Here is a 27,208-nt window from a genome sequence, read left to right as displayed (position 1 = left end):
ACATTGTTTTGGCAATGATGTTAAGCACGATCACAAACTTTTATTGATAGAGTCCATCAATACCACAAGACCACAAGAAGATAAATAAAACTTAGAAGTTTTAAGGTAAGAGAAACATAATGCTGAAAAACAGAAGAAAGTGATTAAAACTGTGGTGGGAGATTAAATGCCTACTTCAGGTGACAGAAAGACTCTCCCAGCTCCACTTGAATCAAATGCTACATCCACTGCCGAAACTGCCCTAGCCTTTGGTGGCTCTCCACATCTGGTCACTTCAACCTACAAAAACCTCAAAGCTAATGGAATTCACACTATCTTGATAAACCAGACAGGTCTGAATGGCTTAGTTAAAATACTGCTGTTAACCAGCTCAACTTTGCAAGAGCATTTGCTGGGAGCAATGCCTGTGATTTCAGGGGGAGCTGTGAACAGGCTGTACCCCATGGTGCAGGAGGCTCCAGAGGAAACATCCCCAACGTGGGCATGTCTGCACCTGGGGCCGAAGTGCTTCTTTGGGACCATTCAGTACCTGACTTGACTCAACAGGTAGAGCAAGACGCACATCAAGCTATCATAAGATCTATAGTTATCAGCTGAGTAAATTCACCTCCTACCCTGCATACTGCTATCTGCATCCCCCATAACATATAGAAAACTGTTGAAAAACAAAACAAAACAAGAAAAAACCACCACACAAATGCCTCCCCCAAATGCCAGATTATCTGCAGTGCGTCAGTATGGCTGCTACAAAGAGCCTGAATTGCGACACATCTCATTAAATACCTTGGCCAAAACCCAGTTCTCTTATCATGTAGTGTGTTTAAATATGTCACTGAAAGAGTTATGTTTACTTGCTGAAGGAAAGGAAAACAAGTAACGTAAAATGTTGCCAACAATACTGTTAAACATGCCAATTTTTTTTCAAAAGGTCAAAAAAGCTTGCTAAATCCTCCCCGAAGACACACATACACCAAAAAGAAGAAATTGCTATTGCAACTGAACATCTTAATTAATAAACATTGATTGTGCTCATTGACTGCTGCAAATTGTATTAAATATTAACAACAACATTTTGTATATTTTATATTACTCATGAAAGTTTTATACCTTTGCCCTAGAGCAGCCATAGATTTTATGTAAGCTTGCAACAAAAGTGACAAACTATTAAGCAGCATAGAGCACTTCTATAAATACTAGCTGCACACTATTATATACTGATACAATGCCTTTACTTATATCTACCTGTACAGGAAGGTTCTTTTAAAAACTAACAGGCTTCAGGCCTTTCGATACAGCAATAACAACTCCTTCTGCAACTCACAGGTCATGTAGAAGCAGTCATTGGGTACTGATATTGCCACTGGGTACGTCATCTCTGTGATGCTAGCTCCGGGCTTCACTTTGCCTTGTCTACTACTATATATATACATAAAATAGTGTGTACATATATATATATAAATAGTGTGTGCATGTATATATATAAAATAGTGTATTTTGTTTTATTTTTTAAATCAGAATTGTCTTAAACTACTGATGACTACACATCTGGTTACAGGCTGGAGATACGCACCTTTTGGTCACATTTCACAAAGGCACTGTGCTGTCCTTGGTTGGAGGATGATCATAAAAAGGACATACGGACAGCTGAAAGACCGTGGGCCCCCCCATTAATAACAACAAAATATCTTCAATGGCCTTCAAAGAGGGGCAATTTCCAAACAAATATCATCATTTTAGACAGTGGCTTTACACCTCAATATTTTTCATTAGAAGTCACCCGAAAGTATTTCTGCAAATAGAATGGCTTAATGCATCCACCTCTAGAAGGGAAGGTAGCAGATGTTTAGCAGTGTGCAGCCACGCTGTATGTACAGTTTACAACAAGCAAGAGTAGAAAAATAACTAATCCAAACTGCGGATTCTGCGGATCCACTGGGATCAGTGATAGGAGAATTATCCATTCTGGAACATTGCCAGGAAATTGCAAGTGCATGTGTGTGTGTGTCTCAGTGTGTTAGACACCCACCATCTTACCAAAACAGAAAGGAATTTTACTGATTACATGTGATCAGGCGTTAAAGCATTCACATCTCGGAGACTGACGGGTGAATGGAGTGTTCTTGATTCCATTATCTTGGCTTCTTTTAATGGCAACAATTGAAAAAGTTGTGTTGTCAACATGATTTTAGCATCTACAGTTCCAAAGGGGTAGTGTTAATGGAGAAATAGTGGCATCCAGGTTTTGTTAATTATACTGAAAAAGCAATTTAGAAGATGGGACATCTGCAGATGATGATACCTCATTTAAGACTCTCTTCAAAAAAGGAAGATTTCCTCTTCTCTCTCCTCACGCCAACATCTCCCATCCCTAAAAAAAAATCTCTTTTCTCTTCATCTGTCATTTAAAAAAAAAAAAAAATCAGACTAAAGATTTCAAAACATACTAACCTGAGGAGAAAATTATATAAATTAAAGTTTTATTTAATGAGTGCAGATCAGAGTCGAAAGCATTTTCTTTTTCTTTAAGCAGAAAGCAATATAAGAACTTTGAAAATCAGAGATGAAAGCTTTTGAAAGGCTCAGGTAAACTACTCAAGGGACATTACTGACTTTGGATCTTGGCTTTAAATAAAATATAAGCTGGTCTCTTGTTTTAATCACACTCCCTATCACAGTGCTAATTCTCCAGAAGTAATATTGTTGTGACATCCTCAGCAGCGATGTGCCAACCCTATGCCTTGGTGACCCGGGTCTGGTTCTGCACAGCAGCACCTTGAGCACGTTTGAAATCCTGACTTTGGTACCAGGTGCCCAGCTGGTCTCCAGCACCAGCACTGCAGGCCACATGCGTCTGACTGCGTGTTTATGGTGACTAATTTGAGATTTAGTTCTCCTGCTCTTGACCTGAACATTGCATTAGGGGCCCTATTTTCTATCCAAACCACTGTTATCTGCAATGAGGAGAAGTGGGATCCCTCCCTTTAAAATTTTGGCAGAAACAATTACACATCACCTTTCCAATTAGTTATATCATTTTACAAGAGCACATGGGGGAGAAAGTAACATTTTTCTCATAACACCCCCCTCCCTCAAAGCCAGAAAAAAAAAAGAGAAACACACAACAAAAGCCAACCACCACCAAAAAAAAAAAAAAAAATCCTGTGTTGACTTCTGCTACAATATTTATGATTCATTTTGTCTTTTACCTACTTCCACAAAAGTATTGGAAAATATATTACTCCCTACTGCTTGAGAACTGAAGGGGAACTGTTTCATATAAGCACATGTAGCAGACCAGAGGGCATGCTCATTCCTGGCAGAGAATTTGACAGGTTCAGTAAACTATTTATGTACCCATTCGCAACACCTCCAGACACAGACAGTGAACCACATGGATTCAACCATCTTTACTCCTGGCCTGTAAGTAAATTAAATCTGCATCTTGACCATGTTGCCTGGAAGAGGTTATTCAATTATTTACAGGGCAATAACAGGTAACTGCACTTTACAGCAGTTTGTAGACAGCTACTGTACAGTTTCGAACAAAGAAAATATGGACTGTGGCAGTCAGGATACATTAAAGAGCGGGGAAAAAAAAAAGTTCTGCAAACCCAAAAGTCTTTCTAACTACATTTTTCTCCAAGGCTCCTCAAGTCCCCTCACAGCTATCCTTGTCATATATTTAGCAAAACATCTGAAAACAGGTTATCACTGGAATACCAACTGATCTCAGAATTTAAATTTGCCCAGCTTTATTCCTAAAGCCCGTTTTCATGGACTCAGTTTACCTCCCCAGTCTGTCCTTCCCCTGACACTGATCTCCATTTAGCTTCTGAATGTTTTCTTAAGTGTCAAGAGACATGGCTTTATGTAGTAGAAAGAAACTGAAATCCTGACCACGTCAGGAATGTTAGGAGTCTGAAAGAAACTGGCTGAAGTCATTTGAAGGATTGTCCTTTCATCAGCTGGATGAGGTTCCTTGGCCACTTGCCTTCTCCGTTTTCAACCTTCTCTAAAGCACAGTAGAAAAATCAGTTTTTGCCTTATATCGTCCATACTTTCCCACACCTGCTTTGCTCTATAACAGTATTTATCACCAGAAAATACTCTGGGACACAGTTTGCATGAAACATGTCAAATCCAGCTGTTATAGCTTTGCTAAGTCCAGTGGATGTCCACATGCACACATCCAAGCCACTGCGCCTCTACAGCGGCCAGCTGGAACTGGCCACACAGGGATTTGCAAAGTGCTTTGAAGAATTAACATGCTGGTATGGAACACAAGAATTACTCACATATTAGGGCAAAGGAAACTGAGAATACCCAAAGCCACAGGAGGAGCTGAAGGTCTCGGCTGGCTCTAAGCCCAGGATCCAGGGCAGGGAACCGAATCGCTCTAAACATGATTAGCACAGCCCTTGCTGACAAACGGGAGCAACTATTGCTTAATTTGAACAGCAAGTTGCAAGCACATTAGGAGTCCAGACATGGCTTTGGACTTTGCTAATAAGATGTATCCTTTGCTCTACATGACCACTAGGCAGTCAACACCATGCTATAACCACCGCCTTGCATATACTGCCAAGGGCTAGCTCATGTTTGGCTTTCACCAGCTAGCTCTGAAACGAGCCATTACGGACTTTGGCTTTCTTACCTGCAAATTTGCAGCTTTATACTCCTAAAAGTGCTGCTAGCTACTGTGAACTGTGGCTCTAGTTTTGATCACAGCAGTCTCAGCCCTGCACGTTGAGTCACCTGCCGTCTCTGTATAATGCATTTAATTAAGGGGAATTGTGTGAAAGTAAGAGCTGAAAAAAAATAAGTTGAATTTGCCCTAATTGCACATCAAAATAAAAAAATATGCTCATTGAAAGAAATCAATGTAAAAGCCCTTTCTCTGAAGAGTGAACATGGGGCTAAATCTTTGGGCTCATTTATTTCAATCAGGAAGAGAAATGATTGTTAAACAAAGTTCCCAAAGTTCATTTTTCTTCCACTTCCAGATAATATTTTCTTATTGCTAGATGAAGTTGTGCAGAGGGCTTTCACTTTTCTGTGTTTCCTTTCTTGGAGGGTTTATTTGCCGTTCAGAGAAAATTACCACTGGCAAGAAATTATTAGTTTACTGTTTGAGAAAAGGTTTCAAGAGTTTCCAGGGTGGGATGAGTCCCCTGCTCTTGCTGACCATGGAGGAAGCATCACCTTTTCTGCAGCACCACACCTTTACATACCTAAATTCTCATGAGCCTGGATTTTCTAGATATGTTAGTGACATCCAGGGTGGGTTACAAATTTTGAAGCAGTATTACAATTACTAAATGTACTCTATTTTCGTTTCCTTTGGTAAATCCCTTATGTCACATGAACTTTTCTCTCCCACCAAAAGAAAAATCTTTCTGACACCAGCATTTGATTTGACAACAGGCCACGAGTTTTAATGAACATCCTGGTACAGTATCTCAAAACTAACTGCAGTTGGGGTCCCTAAGCAGCTCCCATCATGACCAACTGCTTGCAAGTTTGCTGAACTCCAGCTGTTTGAGTTTATAATAACGCTTCTTGGTTAAGCCAACTCTTTTTGTAGGAATCCAAGTTATGAATTCAAACTTTGCAGCCCTGGAAAAGGAAAACAAGCAGTTTTACATGATAATAATATTCACTCTTATCCCAGAAACATGGTGGATAAAAACTAAAAACATAACTAAAAGGTGTGAAGGCTTCAATGTAAAACCCACAATTTCTCCCTTTTCCTCTTCCCTCAATATTAACAATATTAAGTTAAAGCATCTAATGCCCTTGAGGGGCATTATTTAGAAAAACTAAAATCATGCAACAGTTTATGAAATGAGTCATTAAAAACAGGTATCATAATACCTTTTTTCTTCAGTATACGATAAACAAAAAGTATTTAAGCTACGCTGTACACTGATAAAAAGAATGTATCTCGCTTAATAAGATATTCCCACTACTCTCGCAAGGTTCTCTATAGTGAGAAATCTCAATTCAGACTATTTAGGTATGATACTGGAAATAAGTGATGAAAACAGTAATGGATTGGGCATGGAAATCTATGTGCAGCCACTAGATTTGAAATGACTACTGTTGAAATAAGATTGCTTTATTTGCGTGGATTCACAGGACTTGGTTAAGAGCGGGGTGGACTTACAGGTGTTAAACTAGCCACTGGCAATCTATCATGTGTCTTTCAACATATTTTTTTTTTTACTGCATGCATGAAAAACATCATGTAAATTGCTTTTATTTGACTTTTATTTTTCAGTGAAGATGTGGAAAGAGGATGATTAAGCAAGCAGTTTCCTCCTACATTTTCATTCCAAATTGTTTCCACGGGCTCAAGTCTCAAGTTACGTGTGCCGTTTTTGGCTGATCTAATGTTGGAGTAAGTAGATCTGTGCACCCCTCTCCACTCCCTGAAATACTAAACTTAGATGACAGGGCTTGAGATTATCTGGATGACTTAGATTCCTCTCCAGCTTCTGTCTTGCTTAGACAACAGTGATAATGTTCTTTTCTGGGACAGACTTACTACTTTGAGCCTCCAAAACCCATCACAGAAACGAATGTTTCAATCGAGTCCACGAAAAATGAGAAGTTTAGAGAAAAAGAATAAAACTTGTCTTCCAGTTTGTCTGGAACTTACTGCTTCAGTTCGCATTCAGAGCGGTGAAGAAGGTGATGCTTCTCAAAATGCAAGACATTTTAAATTATTTCCTCTGTGGCTTGATCATAGATGCTCATTGTTATAAACATAATTACACAGCCTTGATAAACAGAAGCCGCATATCCATTAAGAAGTAGCTTAAGATTTTCAAACTTAACTTTTCCAATATATCAACATTGATTAGATTAGACCCCAAAAGAAAAAAAAATTAAGAAATTTAATTTCCTTTCTTTAAATATACACAAGTACAAATTCCTTTTCAGACGGAAAGCAAGCAGCAGGTAAAAAGCAAAAAAGGGTGCTATTAAAGAATTCTGCATGAAAGTACTATCCCTTCTAAATCCTCCTGAGAGAAAAAAAAAACAGAATATTTTATTTATAATTAGAAAATCCTGAAGAACATAAACAAAATATTATGAAATAATGGATTTTTGTAACTGAATGGTGAGCTCTTCAGTTCAGGAAATGAAAACTATTTCTTAATATTAAACTCCTGTGCTTATTCAGAGTATAACCACAGAAGCCCAACCCTAGTCCACACTTTCATTTTCAAGCATCATATACGTTCTTTGCTCCATCAGGAGTGGTGTTCACTGCCTGTTCATGTACTTCCCACGTAGGTATCACAGCACCTTCCTCCTTCAAAATGGAGTATCTGTCTCAAATTAGCCCTCCGGGAAGGGACATAACTACCTGTAACAGATAAACTGGGCTCTTTTTATACCCAACACACATTCTTAGAAAACTCCTCCTGGCTACAAAAATCCCTCCTGAAAAACCACTTCTGACATAGGAACTATCACTTCTTAATAGGAAGATGTTGGCAGCTTCCTAACCTCCACAGATTTACTTATTTTAAAGACACCAAACTGCGTACTTGTGCTGGAAGCGCTCCTAAGTGACAAACATGATTAATCTCCAAAGACTCTCACCCTTCGCTTTTCAATGATTTCCTTATACTCATTGCAGTTTATTTTAATTAAATTGTTATATGGTCTGAATTTAGCTGTTTTTGTACAGAGCATAGCACAGTGGCAGATGGGTCTATCTGGGTTTTCTGAATCTAGCTGTTTACACAGGAATTTATAGAATGAGACAGTTTGCATATTTTCTCTGCTGTTTTTCTAAAGTGCCATGAAGAAAAAGAAAAAAAAAAAACACAAAATAAATATCTAATTTAAATAACAGTTTGGCAGAATACACAACTGCCAAATCAGCCTTTTTGTATTAAGCTGTCTTCAGGGAGTAGCTTTTTGTGACTGTGAATTACTGTTTTTAATATAAAAACATAATCGTGTTAGTTATTCGTACAAAGTTATTTAGCTTGTATGATACACCATGTTTCAATCCAAGTACATTTCCCCTCATTTCCAAAACGCTTTGCTTCTACCTCGTCAATGGAAACAACGTAAGCTGTAGATAGAAATAAAAACATAAAGCACCCCCGGTCTATTCTTGTGGTTAAAGCACTCAGAGAACTGGACTCAGTAATATTTTGGAAAACAGACTGTATTCTGACTGAATTCACTCTAGCAGTGAAGTTAGTACCACATCAAGAATCTGCTTTCCTCTCTGCCATGCCCAAGCCCCATGAAAGTGCAAATGGATCCTATTCTCATAATACCTAAATTATGATCATCCCATTTTTCTAACACCGAGCAGAAGCATCTAGATATTAAACAACTCTTCCAAGACCATGTGAGATGATTCTATCAGCCTGGGGTGGAATCCCCAACTCCTATGTCTTTACCCTGTTTCCTCTATTTATTAAATATGTTGTCTTATTAGGCAGATAAGCAACTAGGCTCTGGTCCTTAAATTTTATTTTATTTTTTTAAATTGCATTCAGCTTGCTGCAATCAACCTAACCAACCCTTTTCATTTACTACTAGAGGACTCATGAATGCTGGAAACAGTAAAAATACTTGGGACAACCCCTTCTCCTGTGCTAACCCTTGTGTCAGGCCACGTGTTAATAAATATAGAAGGGCTTCTTAGCATTCATACCAAAAGCATGGCATCACCTGATTTTCACTCAGCAAAAACACATAAATCAATCTAAAAAATAAATCACAAAGTATGCAAAGTATGCTGCATCTCAAGAATTTGGGCAAACAGGCATGATTCTTCTTGACTAGAGCATTTCGGAGACTTTTCTTGATCATAAACAGGTTTCTTTTATTTGCTTGTTCTGCACAGAGTGAAATGTTAAAACCAAACAATAGCACTGGCACAGATTGATATTAATTTTATTTTATTTATTTATTTCCTGATAACCTTGCAAGTCGCAGTGGCTAAATTAAGTTTTTTCATGCATAGTTGGATTCTCTTATACTGCTTCACAAAGCTATAATCCATCACCTGGCTGTAGTATAGACTTTAGACATCAGCATGTTTTTGTTGTTGTAGGTGGGGTTTTGTTTGTTTGTTTTGCTTTTAAACATAACAGTTCAGAGCAATTGCTGCCAGCAATCCAAAGAATGAGAAAACCCCCTCTGATTTTGGAAGCCCCAGGTCAGACCTGGGGAAGTGCTAATAGCTTCCATAGAAGAAGAAGAAACAAAGTTCAAAGCCAATATTTGAACCAGATTCAAATGTTTAGATTAGAGAAGTTTGATTTAGTTCTTGTTCAGGCTTCAGACAGGTATGGAATATGTGTGTGTGTGTATTATATACATATATATATATATATAACTTTCAGTTGCATCCAAGGTTGGAAATAAAAGAATTGTATCCACGTTAGGAAAACGTCTCCCAAAAAAGCAGAGACTCCTGTCACGAGATGTCTCCTTGTACCTTAGTTTTGGCATGCCTGAATCTCATTTATTCACCTTCCATTGTGGGGAAAAAAATAATAAAATAAAACCTAGTAACAGATACACCCTTTCTAATTTTTCTTCCTCAGCTTTCCAGATATGCTGCAGACAGACAGAGCAACTTGCAGAGGACAAGTCAGGTTTACCTAACCCTTCCATGTCTCACTTAGGGTAGTAAGAGGCATCCAAGAAAGATCTTTTCATTTACCCACATTTTTAAATTCTTCCCAAGTAGTAGAGACTGTTCACTGCTTTTGCTTGCCACCTAACAATAGCCAAAGTGACATGCTAGCTACAAGGCTAAGCAAATGTGATGTGAATAGCTTTTCAACTGTTCATTGTCTGAAAAAAAAGTTTGATACAGCAATTACAGTTGGAATTTTGCTCTGCGTCCTTTGCCTACATTTTTGTTACCGTGCCCTGTCTGATCTGAACGCTTTGAGCTCTCACGCTCTGGGATTTCAGGGTTCCTACCCATAATCACTTATAACTTCATGGAAGTCAGAAAGAATTGTGTTTGGCACAGGGAGGGTAACTTCTAAAATGGGATAGACAAGCCCAGCAAAGTTTGACCCTCGTGACCTCTCTTCATTTCCTTCTTCCATATCACTCACAAAGCTTTGTCCCAGCCCCTGAAAAACAGCATAGACACCTGCCTGCTTTTCAGCTGTGGTAGAAGCCATCAAAAATAGCCTGCATAGCTACGGAAAAGCCCTGGCTTTGTTTTGAAGTTGAATTTGAGCTAGTAAACGACTGACAGCTCTACAGCTGGAAGTTACTGATGGAGTCCTTCGTTGGTACATCACAGGCAGGCTGCAGAGAAACACTGGTGCTAACACAAGCAGCTAAAACACCAGCTTTTGGAGTAACCCATCCTTGGTCCATCTTCTGAGGTGCAGAGGCTTTTTTTTTTTTTTTTTTGTGATTATCAACCCCCAGGACAGAACATGTTTGATAAAACCTATTACTTCCAGGTTGGGATCTCACCACCCAGCCTCTGGAAAGTTGTCCCAGATCCATCAGTTTATGAAACGTCTGATGGCTAAACCCCTCCTGCCAGTGCTGCTTGTGCTTGATTCAAAGCAGGATGGTTGAATTTAAATGCTTTTTTTTTTTTTGCAATCAATCTCCCCAAACACCCCAAAATACAAGTGTGTACTACTTTTTGAAATTGCTGCTAATGATTTGAAACCAAATGTTTGATAACTCGTACTGACCAAACTCTGTTTCCACCTGTCTCTGATAACTTCCACCATTTAGCACTTGCACTGCTTCCTCACTTGCTGGGAAGGCAAATACAACATACAACACCTACCGCAGTTAACTTTGCTCAGCGTTTCATGAAGTCTCTCTTTAACCACTGTCTTCAGTGGAGCCCTCTAAGCAGCCTGAAATGTAGCAGTTCCCTTAAATTACTTTCAGGGTCTGTTCTACCAGGACGATTTCGTGGCAGCAACCAATAAAAAAGGGATATCTCTCATTCTCTTCAGATTTTGGCTCTGACAACTGGAATCAAGTCACCTTCAGCTGGCTGGCTTCCAAATCACTCTAAAATATGAGCAGGATGAATGACCGCGCATTGCCGAGAAGAGTAAAGAAGGTGCTGAGCTAATGCAGCGGTGCAACACTGGGGGCAAGCCACAGATATTTCCTAAGAGATTTCTGAGTATTTCCATAAATGCTCCTTCCTAGCTGGTGAGCCCATGGGCACGGGTGCCAACGGGCCATGTGTGGGCAGCCTGTGCAATACCACAGGCGGTGCTATCTCGGCTGCGGGAAGTCCATCTTATGTGACAGCTACGTCACTTCTGTGCCGCATGCCTCTTTACACCTGATCACACTTGTTGACACATGTGCCAAAACGGAGCATTTGAATGGGTGAGGAAAAGGAAGAGGCCGAGTTCCTCTATTAGCAGGGCTGCCAAATTGACACGCTGCATTACAGCAGGAGCTCGAGAAGTCTTTCGCTGTGCATGTCCCAAGGATAAATAAAAATATATACATGTGTGTGTGCCGTGCAATTGCTGACACATATTGCACTTGCATGCCTGACTGAGAACGGCACTCAGAGCATCAAAGGTAGGGGTCACCTGGCACCAGAAAGCAAGTGAGAAGCCAGAAGCCCCCAGCATTTAGAAAGCCTGTTTGCTTCCATATCATTGTCAGAAGAGTGGCAACCAAAAACTGAGAGCATCATTTCCCTCAAGACATCTTTCACCGTGTCACCTGCAGTAGGTGACAGACGACTCTGCTACAGCTGGTAATTTGATTTCAGAAAGTGTCCTGCTCGTTCTCCCCCACCCCTGCTTACAAACATTCATTATTTGTAGTTCAGTAACTTCCCAAATACCTAGGCTTTTATTAACATTGAGCAGCACAGTTGTGGTGCCTTTTACACATAGAAGGTCATTGCTGTGGGTTCCACAGTTTTGCCCATTTGAGCAAACTTTCAGAAAAATGACTGTCTGCAATGTTTTACCCAAAATATATCATCCTGGTCTCTTCTTTTGACTCATTTTCCAATCCCAAGCAGTATGTGTCACTTTAAAAACAGACAAGCCAACTCCAGGGGCTGGTATTAACCAATACATTCAGCTTGGTTCTTTGCTGGGTGGTAAATTCCTTAGTTTCTCCACATATCAAGTTTCTTCATGAAAAACAGAACAAAAGGAAAAATTCCCCAAATTAACTAGTAATCTGTGGGCTTAAGATATTCAAGCCACAACTGCCAAAAATTTAAAACAATAAGTCATTTACTATCTTCTCCTCCTGAGCTTGACAGAAGACCTTTTTGCTGTGCCACCCAAATGACTGGAAATGTAAAACTAAATTAAAGCAACTTTTCTTCCTTCCTCTCTCCAGATAAACATGTTCTTAGGAAATTTGCTTTTAGATATTACTAGTCCTCACCTTGCAGTAGTACTACAGATATAATTTAATCTGTAGATAGATTTTGCTAATATTAAAACAGAACAAAAACAAATCCAAGGTCTTTCAGTGCATTAAGCACTGATTGCCACGGCACAGGCAAAAATCACATATCTGTACAACAGATCTTGTTATTATTTAGAATCATGTTTTCTTTCGCTCAATGAATAAAAAAAAAGTTTTGGAACCAGAAATCCCACCTGATCTAAGGAGTGCATATTGCACAGTAGCTCCATATTGTTCACCCTGCAGGGTGAAGGGAGTCTGGGACCGAGCTACAAAACTCCACATGTTAAATAAATAATAAGAGAAAGTAGGAATATTTTTGGAACGCCAATATCTACTGGTCTAAAATGGGTACCAGATCTGACTGTGCTGAATGCTGCATAAAACACTAGAAGAGTCTCTATCGTTTGCAATTTAAATGGAAAGGAAGCAAAAATCTGGAAGAGGGCCAACAGCCAAAACAGAAAGGTGAACACACTTGCTATGTGCCACGTATCAGGCAGTGGGAGAACCATGCCTAGATGGAGCAAAGGCACCTACGATTTTAAATCATCCTTATTTATTAGATCATATATTGCTAAGACTGTTGTCTTATGAAAAGGAAAGACACATAATAACACCAGTGATGATTAAAAAAGAGAAATCCAGTTTGATATTCAGAGCCCAGGCTGAACATGCTTAGGTCCCAGTTAAAACAGGAACCTGGTGTTCCCTTATGTACTCAATTTCTTGCAGTATCCCAGTGAGATGTTTGAGTCATGCTATTTCACAGCTTCATTTTTCAAAGAACCTCAAGTAACTACAGTTTCTGGACACTAATACAGTAACATCACTGAAAATTTAGTGTGCACAAGGTGCTCCCACAGAGCAACTCATCATAAAGTTTTGAAGCAAGATATTTAACTTGGCCATCTTTTAAGAGGTGAATCCTTCACATCCTTAAGCATAAATAGTCTGGTTAGGTTTGCAGTTGGGAATCACCTCTGTTCATCCAAAATGAAAATTTGAAAGCAAACCCTTTTCCTATGGGAGACCCTCCCAGCAAAATTCAGAACTGTACACAAAGAGAAAATACTCTTTTCTCGTACTATTTTTCTTTGTGCACTGAGATATAAAGTAGTGTCAACCCCAGGCGTTTGGGTTAAAAAAAAAAACAACAAAACAAACAGATTGAATTCAAGTCTATACCTCTTGGGGGAAAAAAAAAAGGCAACATTGTTTTCATGATGTTAACAAAATAGGTGAAGACAAAAACAAACACACACCTGAAATGCATTTAACAAGGAAATTTTACATGGAAAGGAAATGAGATTTACTCACAAAGGTTTAATCCAATCATACTATATATAAATGTATGTCAGGAAAATGCTGTCTTCAGGTATCTGATACACCTATATCAATCCCAAGGCTTAGCTGGTGCAGCAGGAGGGTGTGCTATAGCGTACCAATGTGTCCAAAAAGCTCTGAATATTTACTTTTAAAAACTCACAGTTGGCCATAAAGTTCATCTTTAAAAGACGTTACCAAAAAATTCACAGAAATAACAACGTGGCTTGTTAAAATTAAATACCCATGTGCAGCTTGGCACAAAACCTCATTCTGATTTCACTTCCATAGTACATAATTTGTTGTCAGATCCCTTTCTAATCTTACTTCAATAAAATATGCTTGACATCAAGATCCATATATGTTGCTTTCAATACTGCCTATAAACACGTCTCTCTGCTTTGCTTTAAATGGAACCTCAGGGTACAAAGCAATACAACACAAAAATAATTGTGCCACTTTATGGTTCTGAAAGCCATGCAACTTTAAAAGAACAGCTCAACAAATTGGAATGATAAAAACATCTTTATTACATACAATTTTAAGATATATATATTTTTAAATTCACGTCCTCATGATGAAAGAGCTAATGAAGAGATGAAAGGAAAACAGAGGTTATTTTCAGAGGATTAAAATGCTCAGCACGGCCTAGAGACAGCAATAATATAAAAATGTATGTCTAGGGACTTAGTAAATTCACCTAAACAGGCTGGCATCTGCATGAATGGAAACACAATTGCTTTTAATATCAAGCCGTCAGCCTATTGTGTTTCATAACGACAAAGGAAATTCAAACAAAACAAGAGAGTTGCTTTGTAATTGCAGGGGAAACACAGGCAAATGCTGCCTCCATTTTAGTCTGTGTAAAATTGCTGGAGTTTGCATTGCACAGGAGTCTTTTCCAAACCAAAGAAGTTCAAATATTAATTAAAAAAGATAAAATAAAAACACACAAAACAACCCCACAACCTAAGATGGACCTTTGAACTACTTGCCAGTAAGAGACATTTGTTCTATGCACTCCTGTGGTCAGAAGCTTACAGACACTAATCCTTTTTGCCTGAGCACCTTTTTTTTCAATCATTATGTTACTAGAGGTAAAAACCAAAGCCCACTCCAGAGGCCAGGGCCCTGGAGGAGAGGGTTTAGCTGAAAAGCATCAGCTAGAGGAGGAAGGATAACACTGCGTTTATTGCAGCAGGCTTTACTCCATGAGACCTGGATTACCGTTTTCATTTTTGACAGAGGATTTCCATGTCACTTTGGGCAAGGCACCTAATTATACCCATTCATATCACAGTAACAACTATTGTCTTTCTCTTCTGCCTCCTCCAGCCATATGCTAGCAGAGAAGGAGTGTGTGTAAGAGGGTGTACATATGCTGCCAAGCGCAACAAATCCCATCGTTCACCTCCAAGCCCCAATGTCACATTGCTGTGGTCAGCCACTTACATCTGCCTGTGTGCTTCTGGCCAGCGAAGGACAATTACTGAAATGTGTGTCAAATAAACTTCTTCCTGTTTTTTGTTGCCTTATTCATTTTTCTCATTTTTTTTCATTCAAAAAGAAAGGAGACACTCCCTCTCCCCCAAACATAAAAGAAAAATAACCCCCAAAACACAAACCATTCTTGAGAAAATTTCAGCTACAGCATTCAGTAACTAATCTCAGCTCTGGAGTCCACCTCTTATGTAGACAGCAGCAGGTCTCCCTGCCTCTCCTGTGGCTGACATGGCCGTATCTAGGCCCAGCACCATAGTACTGTGGGATTCTGGACACACCTCGTTGCCCTGCACACTCCCTTCAAGTGGGATGATTTCCCTCATTCACTTGCTATAGTGCATGAGCATCCTGCGTATCTTTTACAGTGGAATCAACTACATAGCAAACTTACTTGGCAAAAATATATATATATCTGATATATATATATATCATATTTATATATATATCAGAAACTCAAAACAATCTGAAGTTTGATGCAAGGGGATGTTCTGTCCCTCCCTGACTTTTCTAAGGCATAATCAAACTCAAGTCCAACAGATACAATTATACAATTATGTGCCAATTGTCTGTGATTTTTCAGATGTGAGAGTCCCTTACTATGCAATCACCCTTTGAAGCACAGCTGAGATGTTTTGACATCCAGCATCCCTCCAGAGCATTCGTAAATTGGTGGTACAACTCACCCTCACAGGTCCTGCCCCATTTATCAATAACTTGTAGCCAGTTACGCAGAGGATCCCAGTTTTCCTTATGCCACTTGGGACAAAACTGCTCAAGAAACATTGATCAAATGTAGATGCGATAAAAGAAGCGACTCTGCCTCTTTCACCACAATCCTCTGTACTGTTTAAATTGAAATAACTCACATTTTCCATCTTACATTTTTTTTTTTTTTCCAAGAGAAAGCAGCAAGAGAATCATTGTTTTGGCCTCAAGGCATTCATCAAGCCCTCTCATTTCTTTCTGGAGTTCAGCAGAGTAGCCACTTTATCTGGTGTGTGATTGGATAGATTTTTTTTCCCCAGGAAGATACTTCATTTTAGTGTATATGGAAGGTATACTGCACATAGAAACCAGGGGAATAGAGTAGCAAGGCACTAAATCTATCTACTAAAGAACATTTATTCAAAGACAACCACAAGGCTCAATCTAATTGACAATTTCTGCTTGGGGCCTATGATTAAATACGAAGGCTGCTGCAGGTAAGAACAGGAAAGAACTAGCATTGCCATTGGCAAGAGCTTGCACAATAGCTGTCATGACCAGCAGTTATCACCAATTTGATTTTAGCACCTAGTATTAATCAAGATGTAATGAAAAAAGGCTTCAACTCAACAGCAGGGCATAGCCCAGGGCAATAAGGGGTTTGGGAGAGAGTGCACAGTGGGGTAGGTGGTTACAAGTATCCTCTGGAATGTATGTTTGATATCCTAAACATGCATGTGTGAAATAGTCATTTTTTAACAACATGCTTTAGGCACATTAACCCATACAATATCTGTTGCTGGTTTTCCATGACCTCATCAACCCAATGAGATTCTTCATAAATATTTTCTTCACTTAACGTCCCCTCTTTACAAAGGAAAAACAGTGGAAGTTAAGAGTTTGTTTCTGTGTCTTATGGGTTCCCCATCAATTCAACGCCTACAGATGACGACTACACTATGAACTTGGTGCGACTCAGAGCGCACCTGTCAGGAGGAATTCCAAAGCCTTGGAGAAAACTGTGGAAAATGGTTTCTTAACTTTCTGTAGTAAGATTCCAAGACCAACTATGCCTGTCACTCCTTATTCCAGCTTCAAGATATAGACTATTGTTTTACACCTACTTTGCTGTGTCTTTCCTGTGCAAAGTTAAGCCACTTAAAATACTTTATCATTTTTCCCGCTTTTTAAGAGCGGTTCACTTTTTAGAAAGAGCAGAACATCACATATACTCAAATTTGTCCTTAAAATGTGTTAGCTGCAAAATGTGTACACAAATAATCTGTATCAAAAGACAGTGTGGAAAGTTCATCTCCGTACTCACTAATGGATGCAACTATCTTCATTTATACACATTTTTGACAGAAACCACTTATGTCACAGGCTTGCTCCCCTTCTCCAAGGGCTCTCTTCCCATAGCTGACGATCTTTAACAGATTATTTGAGGAAAATGGGGTGGTGGTGCTGTAATATGTGCCAAAGAGTACCAAAGAAAGCTAGATGATTAAAGTAAGCTTTGAGTTCAAAACAAAGTTTGCTATTTAATACCATATAAACTCATTCATATTCAAAAAACTAATTAGAAAATGTACAAAAGGTGTGTAATAAATCCTACCCACTCTTTACAGAGTACCATTTAATTCAAGATATTACATATTTTATTTGCGTTGTTGGGAAGTTGACTAGCATTGGAATGACAACCACAATCTCTGGAATATACTTATGATTATGTTGTTGCTTACAGTCCTGCAACCTACTATAAATGCTATTTAAAGAATTACTATAATTCCACATCATCTTTTTGCCTGTATAGCATGTGCATGCATATGTATGCATGACATGTTTAAGGCTATAACATTTAGAAGCCAGAATTTGTTTTGTACTTTGAAAAGCATTCCATATCACCACTTAGGGAGTGTCCTTACATATACAGGCTTAAATATCTGCTAACGTTGCAGCAGACCATTTACAGGGGTACAAGGTGTTATTTAGGAACTAAGAACATTCAGTTTTACTCTACTGGATCACCTCACACACCACATTCACCCTTTGGTTGCAAAATGTTAATGTCCCCTACAGGGAGGCTGCTGCTGGTCTGGGAAGGCTGGGCAAGGTGCTGTGTTGGCCATGCTGTGCCACTGCTCACAGTAACTCATCTTGGCCATAACCATCTGTCATCGTTTTGGCTGGGATAGAGTAAATTCTCTTTGTAGAGATTTGTATGATGCTGTGTTTTGGAATTTTGATGGAAATAGAGGTGATAACACCCTGATGTTTTAGGTGTGCAGAGCAGTGCTTACACAGAGCCAAGGACTCTTCCGCTTCTTGTTCTGCCCTGCCAGCAAGGAAGCTGGGGGTGCACCGGGAGCTGGGAGGGGACACAGCCAGGACAGCTGGCCCAGGCTGACCAAAGCATGTCCTGTACCATGTGGTGTCATGTCTATTGATAAAAGCTGGGTAAAGAGAGAGGAGGATGTTCAGAGTGATGATGTTTGTCTTCCCAAGAAACCATTAAGTGTAATGAGCCCTGCTTTCCTGAACAGGAAGTTTTTGGCTGAACACCTTCCTGCTGATGAGCAGTGAAATAATTCTTTGTTTTGCTTTGCTTGTATGCACAGCTTTCGCTTTACCCAGTAAACTGTCTTTGCCTCAGCCCACAAGATCTTGCACTTTTACCTTTCTGATTCTCTCCTCCATCCCCCCTGGGGAGAGGGAATGAGTGGCTGCGTGGGGCTAAGCTGCCTGCCAGGTTAAACCACAATGCCAGCCACTGTCTTGAGGCATCTCCCAACATTCATTGCCACCCCTCTCCCTCATAACCCAAACTTGACCCACATCCCACGTCTTTCCTCCAGTTGTGATCATTTTCTCCTTTCAGAGTCCTCTCTTGCTCTCCAAGACTACTTCTTTCTGGGAACCTGTCTTCTCAGCCTCCTCTTCTTTCTAGGCCCTCAAAAGTGCCCATTTACCAATCAAAATAGTCATATGACCAGCCTGCTAATTGGTGCACCAGAGTTACATCTCTCTGTTAACAACAGGATTTAGGACATGCCACTTTGGTTTAGTTCAGCTGTTGACAAAATTTACAACCAGCCTGTACCAGTTGCAGATAGGAAGTACCAGGCTTCTGTTTGACAGAAAAGCTCAAATGTGGACATTCGTACTGCCCCCATCCCAATTTTTTGTCGTCTTTTTTTCCCCCGCAACAGTTGTCAAACGTATTAACTCATCTCCTGCAAGCACCTCATTGCAGAGTCACATGGTTTGAAGCAAAGGAAAAGACAAAATCTATTTTGTATATGGATAGAACACTTGTTTACTGATAAGGATATGACTCTCTTATTTTTGTTAAGAGGTGTAAAGCAGGCATTAGTCTATTGATTTATGTGTATCAGCACTTGTATCAACTCACCCTCTGCTAGATAACTTGAGTTGCTGCTACATTTCATAAGAATCTCCACAAGGCAGCAAGCATAACTCATAAGCTAGATACATCCCTCCCCCCAAAATACCAAACACATTTAATCATGCCCACAAATATTAGCTTTAGCCTTATGTAAGCTTCGAATGAGCACACAACTCTTACTATCACTATTTGAAGTCTAAAACACTGGCATGATTCCCAGGTAAACCACTGTGATTTTGGAGAACACCAGGAAATTCAAGCGAAGCAGTAAAATTCAGCCTGCCCCAAAAAAGCAAATATGTTCCTTTGCCAAACAAAACTTCACAACAAAGTTAAACACAGTATTAGAAACAATTAAGATTCACAGAAAAGAAATGCTGAGAGAGGTTCAATAACCTAATCAAAGCATGTCTCCAAACTGGGGTTCTGTTTCCAAATATTTGATACACAAGCATGGAATCCTGTAACTGACAGTCTTCTGAGTTGAGGACGGTTAAATGCAGCTAGTACCACAAAGGAGATGCCTGCAACAAGAACTGGCTTAAAACATTCCCAACCAATGTCTCAATTTTAGACTGTGCAGCTCTGAAAAAAAAAATCCAGTGCTTGGGCTAGTCTCAGGATGCTGCCAGAAGGCTCTCTTAGGAGTTCAAATTCCAAAAAATGAGAGCATGAAAAATTTTTGAAGCACTAGCCATCATTTTTCCTGTCTCAGTGAGTGCCAGTGAGCAAGAAGATCATTGAAAACTTGGCTATAGACCTCTCATTTTCATTTTGTTTCTTTTAAACAAATAGTTCAGCCTAACAATCTCCAGGACAAACACAGCAAAACAAAAAAGATCCCCACCCAGCACTCTGACTATAAAGCCTTTGGTTTGGCTAAGTCTTCTTGGACATAAGTAGATTGTCTTCACACAATCTGGGGACATTCTACTAAGATTGATTACTCCTGGTATGAGGTCTTAAAAGTAAGAACTGCAAGCCATAAGCATGAGAATATAAAATCTTTTCCCAGTGTTTTCCTGAAGTGTCCTGTTGGAAATCTTCACAAGCTGATGTCTTCCGTGAAAGCTGGGCAGCAGTTTCTTTAATACGCATTAAAGGACATGAAAATTTTGCCCAGAGACAGGACAGATGCTTCTGCTTGAAGTCAGGAAACAAGAACTACTTGTATCACAAGTACTTTAGACTGATTTGAAAATACAGTATCACAGTTGAAGCAGAAGTCAACATTTGGTCTGAAGTTCACGGGGAATTCAGAGAGGTTTTTTCTGTTACTTTGCGAGGTCAGAAAAGTTCCTGTTCCAGAAACTTGTGGGCTGACAACTTCAAAAGAAATGTAGATCTCAAAGTAAGTCCTAAGATTCTGTAATAATCTTAGGGTGGAAATAAAGAAAGCCCCACCATGTGGTTTTCTATATTAAAGGAAAATACTACTAGCAAATTTGTACATTTTGATGTTCTGACTGAAAAGTTTATTGACTTTAAATGTCTTGGTGTACAAATGAGCATCTGTGCCTTTCCATGAATTTTTATAGACTAGAAATCCCCACTCACATAAGCATTTTTTTCCAGAATCCAAGGAATTTTGTAACTATGAAAACTGACAATACTGGATTGATTCATTACCTTTGCTCCTACGGATTCCCCCATACTGGGATGATGGTCAACACTGTATTTCCCCATGATACAAATATCAAACTCTTAACAAAGATTATTCTTCCTCTCTGCCCCGTCCCCCCCCCCTCAGCACCACCACACAGAACAAAGAATATGAGGTTTCATAGCTTGTATTGTTGCTCTCTTAAAAACAAAATGGAGAAAAGGAGAATTGTGCCCCCCCCCCAAAAAAAAAAGGGGGGGGGAGAGGAAAGACAAAAATAAACTATTTTCCAATCTTAACAGCCATGTTTATGTGCAGGTTGGATTTTATTTGATGCCAGAAACTTTGTATTTTTTCCAAGGAAGGGAAAGAGGGAACGTTCAAAATCAGCTATTTGGCAAAGAGAATGTAAAGCTGCAAAGAAGCAAGAATTTATTGGGGTAATTAAGTTAAGGATCATTCCTCAGATTAGATTCAATTTACCACAAGTGTAAAAAACACTCAAAGGTTCAACTCTAGTTTTGATGCTCATGTAACCGAACGCCTAACATTTGTCGAGCTAAGTTGACTATTATTGATTAAAAAAAAAAAAGTTTTGGGTTGGAAGGGACTGTAACAATCATCTAGTTCCAACCCCCTGCCATGAGCAGGGACACCTCCCACCAGCCCAGGCTGCCCAAAGCCCCATTCGGCCTGGACTTGGGCACTGCCAGGGATGGGGCGGCCACAGCTCCTCTGGGCAGCCTGGGCCAGGGCCTCACCACCCTCACAGTGAAGATTTTCTTCCTTATATCTAATCTAAACCTAGCCTCTTTTAGCCATTCCCCCTTGTTCTACCACTACAGTCGCTGACCAAGAGTCCCCTTCCAGTCTTCCTGCAGCCCTCTTTAGGTACTAGAAGGAATGAACATCATGGTCCTTCCCCACCCTCCTTAGGGAGTAGATGTGTAAATGTAGTCACATACGTATTATCTTAACCCCTCCCACCTCTTTTGAGCTTCTTGGCCAGCTTCAGAGACAGCTGGTAGAGGTGGCAGTCTCAAAAATACTAACTGCTTTTCCAAGCTTCATGGCAATAGGCAGTAAGCTAAAGACAGAGAGCCTATTAGGGGTGCTGCTTCAGAAAAGGATGCTTTTCATCCTCAAGAACCCCAAACAAAATAAAATCCACCCCATAGCAAATGAAATTAATAATACAAACCAAACAAACACAAAAAAACTGAAATCACCAGAAATACAGGAAAAAAAAATTAACCAGGAAAACCTTTGTAAGTCTGATCCCACATCTGATTCAAGAAAAGAGTATTCAACTAAGGTGCACATTTAAAAAAAGTAAGCAAAACGAACAAACAGAAACAACATGCACACACCACAAAATTAAAAAAGAAAAAGGGATTCCAATGGTTTCTATTTTTCCACAATAATTTTTCATCCTTAAAATGGAAAGGACATAGAGTAAAAAAAACCTAGAATTTCAAAGTAATAAAGTTTTTCTATTTAAGAAAATATCTTGGTTGAACTTACGGATCTTGCCACACAAAAGTAGAATTAAATGAAAATCAGAATAGGTCCAAGTTATACCAAGGCCAGCTGTGCACATAATGCTGTTTACTGTTTCTGTATTTTCAAGTGCACTATCCAACTTGAGAAAGTTTGCATTGCAACATACAAAAGATCTTACAATCTTGAAATCTTCAGGACCCTGTCTTTTCTGGCCAGCCTAATCTAATGCTTTACCTCAGTGCTATGCCTGAATTTATTTTTGATCATCAGTGCATCAAGCTCCCAGGAATTAAATGAGAATCTTGTTACATTAAAACAGTTGTTTATAATCAACCATGCACAAGCTGTTGGTATGGCTAGCTGCCACACAAATCAAGGTTAAAACAGACCAGACTTACAGCTGAAATACAACTAATATGACATTATTCTTTCAGACATTTGGTTAGGCTGACAAATTTGTAACACTGTAATTTACACAGTGTCCCTATGACATGTGGCAGTAATGCTATTGTGTACGGAGATTTTTTATCATGTGAAGGAGGGGGAGGAAATCTACATTTTCCTAATGCAAATCTTTCCCATAACAATTTCAGAATGCATGCTGGCTTGCAAAAGTATACAATTTACCTATCTGAGAGTACACGAAGTTCAAACAGTGATGGATAATTATTTTAATGCAATCCAAAATTACCCTGTAGAACTCATCGGTACAGAAAGTGGTTAAGATATCACATATAATACTGCTGCTAGATAAAACTATATTCTTCAGTAACACAAGACAGAATAAAATTTTCAAGCCTTTTTGACTGGTGCATTGCATCAGTAAAGTAAATACTGTTAGAATTCAGCATTAGGAAAGAAAATTCAATTAGTAGGATTTTAACACTCTTGTGTAACAAAGGAACTGTCTCATGGGATCAGACAGGAGTTTGTTTTATATGACCTTCTATCCCTAAGGGGTACAAAAAGCCCACATGGATAGGGATATGTTCCCAAATAAGGAAAGATTCTTCTCAACTTCAGATAATAGTTGGCCAAAGCGTGGGGACTTAGATCCTTTCCCATCCATTTTAATCCTAAGTGTAGATGCTCTCATCACCCATTAAAGTCATTTTATTTTCCTCCTCCCATTTCTAAGCATCTGGCCTCCATGGTATCCACTGGCACAGTATCCTACAAGCTAATTGTCACATGGGTTATTGGTTTCAAATATCTCACAAGATTCCCCCCCCCCCCCCCCCAGCCTTTTGTGTTAGAACAAAATTCAAACAACAAAAGCCTAAATCACCATTTCTGAGAAGTGCTTATTATTCTGTGTAACTCTTTGCCTCCGTAATTAAACGCTCCTCATAAGGAAGTCCTTCTAGGTTTGAAATTATTAGCTAACTATTGCTGGAACCCCTCAGTTAAAGCATATTTTTATCATCTTCCTCGAGGAATTCAGAATTGGCTGCTACTACTGAGTAGATACAAAGCTACCATATATAGGTAACTACTCTGTTCCAGATCATCACATCTTAAGAAAGCATCATACATACTGATTATACAGCTTCCTCCCTGCAAAGCTGATTTTATTCCATAGTGTTACACCAGGCTTCCAGCTGCTGAAGAAATAAAAAATGCCCAGGGCTTTGCTGCTGAACTAATTCTGCTTTCCCATCCCACTTTCACCATGTAGATTTGTGCAAACTTCTTGTGTGGTCTGACTGCTGTTGTGTATTGTATGAACAAATGGGGGGAAAAAAAAGAAAAATGCAGAACTCATTTTTTCCTCCAAATTGTCATGTTTTGTGATGTTGCAACCTGGAATCCAGCATTTTTTCCATGTCCAAATCACGAGCTTTCTGTGTACATAGCTTGCTTTCATCAACGGAGATTGTATTTTCCTGCTGTTGTTCTAGCACGCATTTTCATATCTGCTTAAATTTAATCCATAACCCGAATTGCCAATACACAAGGAACAAATAACCCTGTAATAAGTTGCAGAGAGTTTAATAGGAAAACAAGGCAACGATTATTACTGTCAGATTAATACGGGCACACAGTACTTTCAAGCTAGGTTTCTATACATTACAGGACATTTTCTTAAAGGGTGACTATGATGTTTTTTTCCATAAATTTTTTTTTTTTTCTCCTAGGATTTTTCTCCTATGATGCCAAGACAGTAAATATCTTTAACTGTAGCAAAAACAATTCTGTCAACCGTAACTTCTTATCTGCCTATAATAAGATAAAGTTGTGCCTCCTAGAACTGGACCTGCAGCTTCATCCATGCTCATTCTCCTCATTTCCTCAACTCTACCGCACCAACGTGAACAACATGAATTTTCTTTGTAGTGAATCAAAGACTGTTTTTCTATTTTGTCGGTGTAAGAATAATTATTTATTCTTATTGTTGAACACTCTCCCATCTATGGCTATGCAGTATCCACAGATGAGAGAGAGAAGAAATGATGTAAAGTGGAATAACCACATCCCAGCCACATACTGTTAGGAAAATTCGGATTATATTTTACTATAGGAAATATTGCTAGAGAGGGTACATTTAAGTTAGGGGGATCTCTTAGCAGAACAGTAACTTGTTTTTCTCTGGGCTGAGGGGGTGAAGAACTGAGACCTCTTTTAAATTCTATTTATATCACATAGACTTTTTCTCATAAGATGCAAGTAAAGACCTCAAAGTCCATGTAAAATAGATCTAGCCAGCTTTGAGGCATCACATAACGAGATTCTGGAGCTGCACTTCTAAGACCTGTGTACGCAGTGTAAACTCTCATTAACCACAGCTTATATGAATCTCAGCAAAGAGAACAAGTTACTGACCGCAGATGTAGCTGCAGTGCTCAGCAAACAACTGGGAGGTCTGAACTCATTGAAACAGCAGTCCCAGAGCTCTGTGAAGGAACCATGTTGCTCTGGGTTAAAAATGCAAACTGCTTTTTCAGAAATAAAAAAAAAAATCTCATCAAAAAAAAAAATCATGAAACCTTTAGCTCAAAAGGGTATCACAGAAATACTACTCTATGATACAGCAAGTTTGGTTTCCCCTACCACCACTTTTCAGTGATTCAAAGTTGGTATGCAACTTACATAGTGAGTTTACACAGCTTGTGTGCAAACTAGTATGTTATAGGTTTAAACTTAATAGATTATGCTAAATTTCTTAGTCTACTTGAATGCTAATTGAAAGAGCAAAGAACCAGGTCGTCTATTTCTTTTAAATAAAACATGGGGAAAATAACTAGAAAATTAAAACATAACGTAATCTTATTCCCAAGAGCTTTTCAGAGTCCAGAATTCAGACAGCGTAAAACTGGGCATCAACAGGCTGGAAGCAATTCATACAGATACGGCTCTGACCACAACATTTTTTTTCCCATTAGATCTAGAAATTTTCTGTATAAGAAAGATGTCAAGTCTTCTGCAAAACACATGGGTCCCAATTCTCAGTTAGTCTAAGCCAGTACATCTTGCTCAAAGGAGCTTTGTCAGTTCATGTCAGCTGGAAATCTAACCCCAAAAGTCACATAAAAGACCATGCCAATTAATTCCTGTTGGATTCAATGAGAGTTTACATCAGTGTTTAAATACTTGAGGCCTTTCATACCTTTCTCCCCCTTCCAAGCCTGTAATTCTTCCCAGGGCTCTGGCTACATAAACCCTTTATTTTGGCATGTCCAACTAAAACTTGACCCCGGTCAGCAGCATTCTGCAACTCTTGCCAAGACCAGCTTTTCCAACACGGGGAAGTCCAAGGGCTGTGGGGACACCACCAGTCTCCACAATGACAGCTGCTGGCAGGACTGAAATTCTTCCTTAAAACCACAGAAGGGTAGAAAGGATGGCCAGCTGAAGGGCCACATTAGCAAACATGTCCAGCAGCTCTGCTGATGGGGTACGTAAATGGAGGCTCAAATACATAACATAGATCACACATTCCTTCTTGAAGGAATTCACATGGAAAGCCGAGCAAACCTCCCAAGGACTAGAAACCACTTCTGGTTAACATGCACTAAAACCTTGCTTGCTTCGAGCAAAGATTAATTACAATCTTAGAGGTTGAGAAGTGAAGTTATGTCCAGCTGACAAATGCTTGAAGGCAAATTTAGTTACTATTTGCAGAACCAGACAATGTCAGATTGAAATCTGCCAACGTCTCCTGATTCAGAATGAGTCTAATGGGAGGTACAGTGTTGGGATGACAACTGTACATTAACTCACTTGTATATTTACAACCTACTTTAATTTGGCGTGGAGAAAGACTGTTAGGTCCACACATTTTTTCAGAACTGGAATATCCACAGCTTTAAAACACTCGCTTAGAGACCTTTCTATAGCACATCTGTTTTCTTTGGGACCAGGAAACAGAGAACCCTATTTAAAATTAAAAAAAACTCAAAACCTAAACTCCCTCCTCTTTAACTTTAAAGCAAAAGTTTACTCCAGCCTTTCCCTAGTACCTTACAAACTCTTGTGTGGAATATACTTAATGAAGCTGTTCAAGAGAATGTCTTGCCACAAAAGTCTATAGATAAGATTACCAACCTGCTGATGTAGTAAGAATGTAGTCTGCAGTTCACGTATCTCCAGCTGAGAATCAGTCTTCCACTACTGAAGACTCTTGTAAAATAACCTGAACAAGGAACTTAATGTTCTAACAAGTCCAAATAATTGGTCTTTATAAAGCATAACCAACTACAGACAATTTAACTTGACATCTATTTAAAAAA

At 39.2% G+C, this 27,208-nt stretch overlaps 1 protein-coding gene across 5 annotated transcripts in view; it reads right to left on the bottom strand.

Moving 5' to 3' along the window:
- The window catches only part of CELF2 (CUGBP Elav-like family member 2), a 568,240-nt gene that overhangs the window by 340,711 nt on the left and 200,321 nt on the right, over nucleotides 1-27,208 (bottom strand). The window lies entirely within an intron of this gene.

The sequence above is a fragment of the Anser anser genome, assembly GCF_964211835.1.
Source record: "Anser anser genome assembly, chromosome: 1".
Classification (NCBI taxonomy): domain Eukaryota; kingdom Metazoa; phylum Chordata; class Aves; order Anseriformes; family Anatidae; genus Anser; species Anser anser.
Note: the sequence above shows the minus strand (reverse complement) of the source record. Positions and strands in the feature narration are given on the sequence as shown.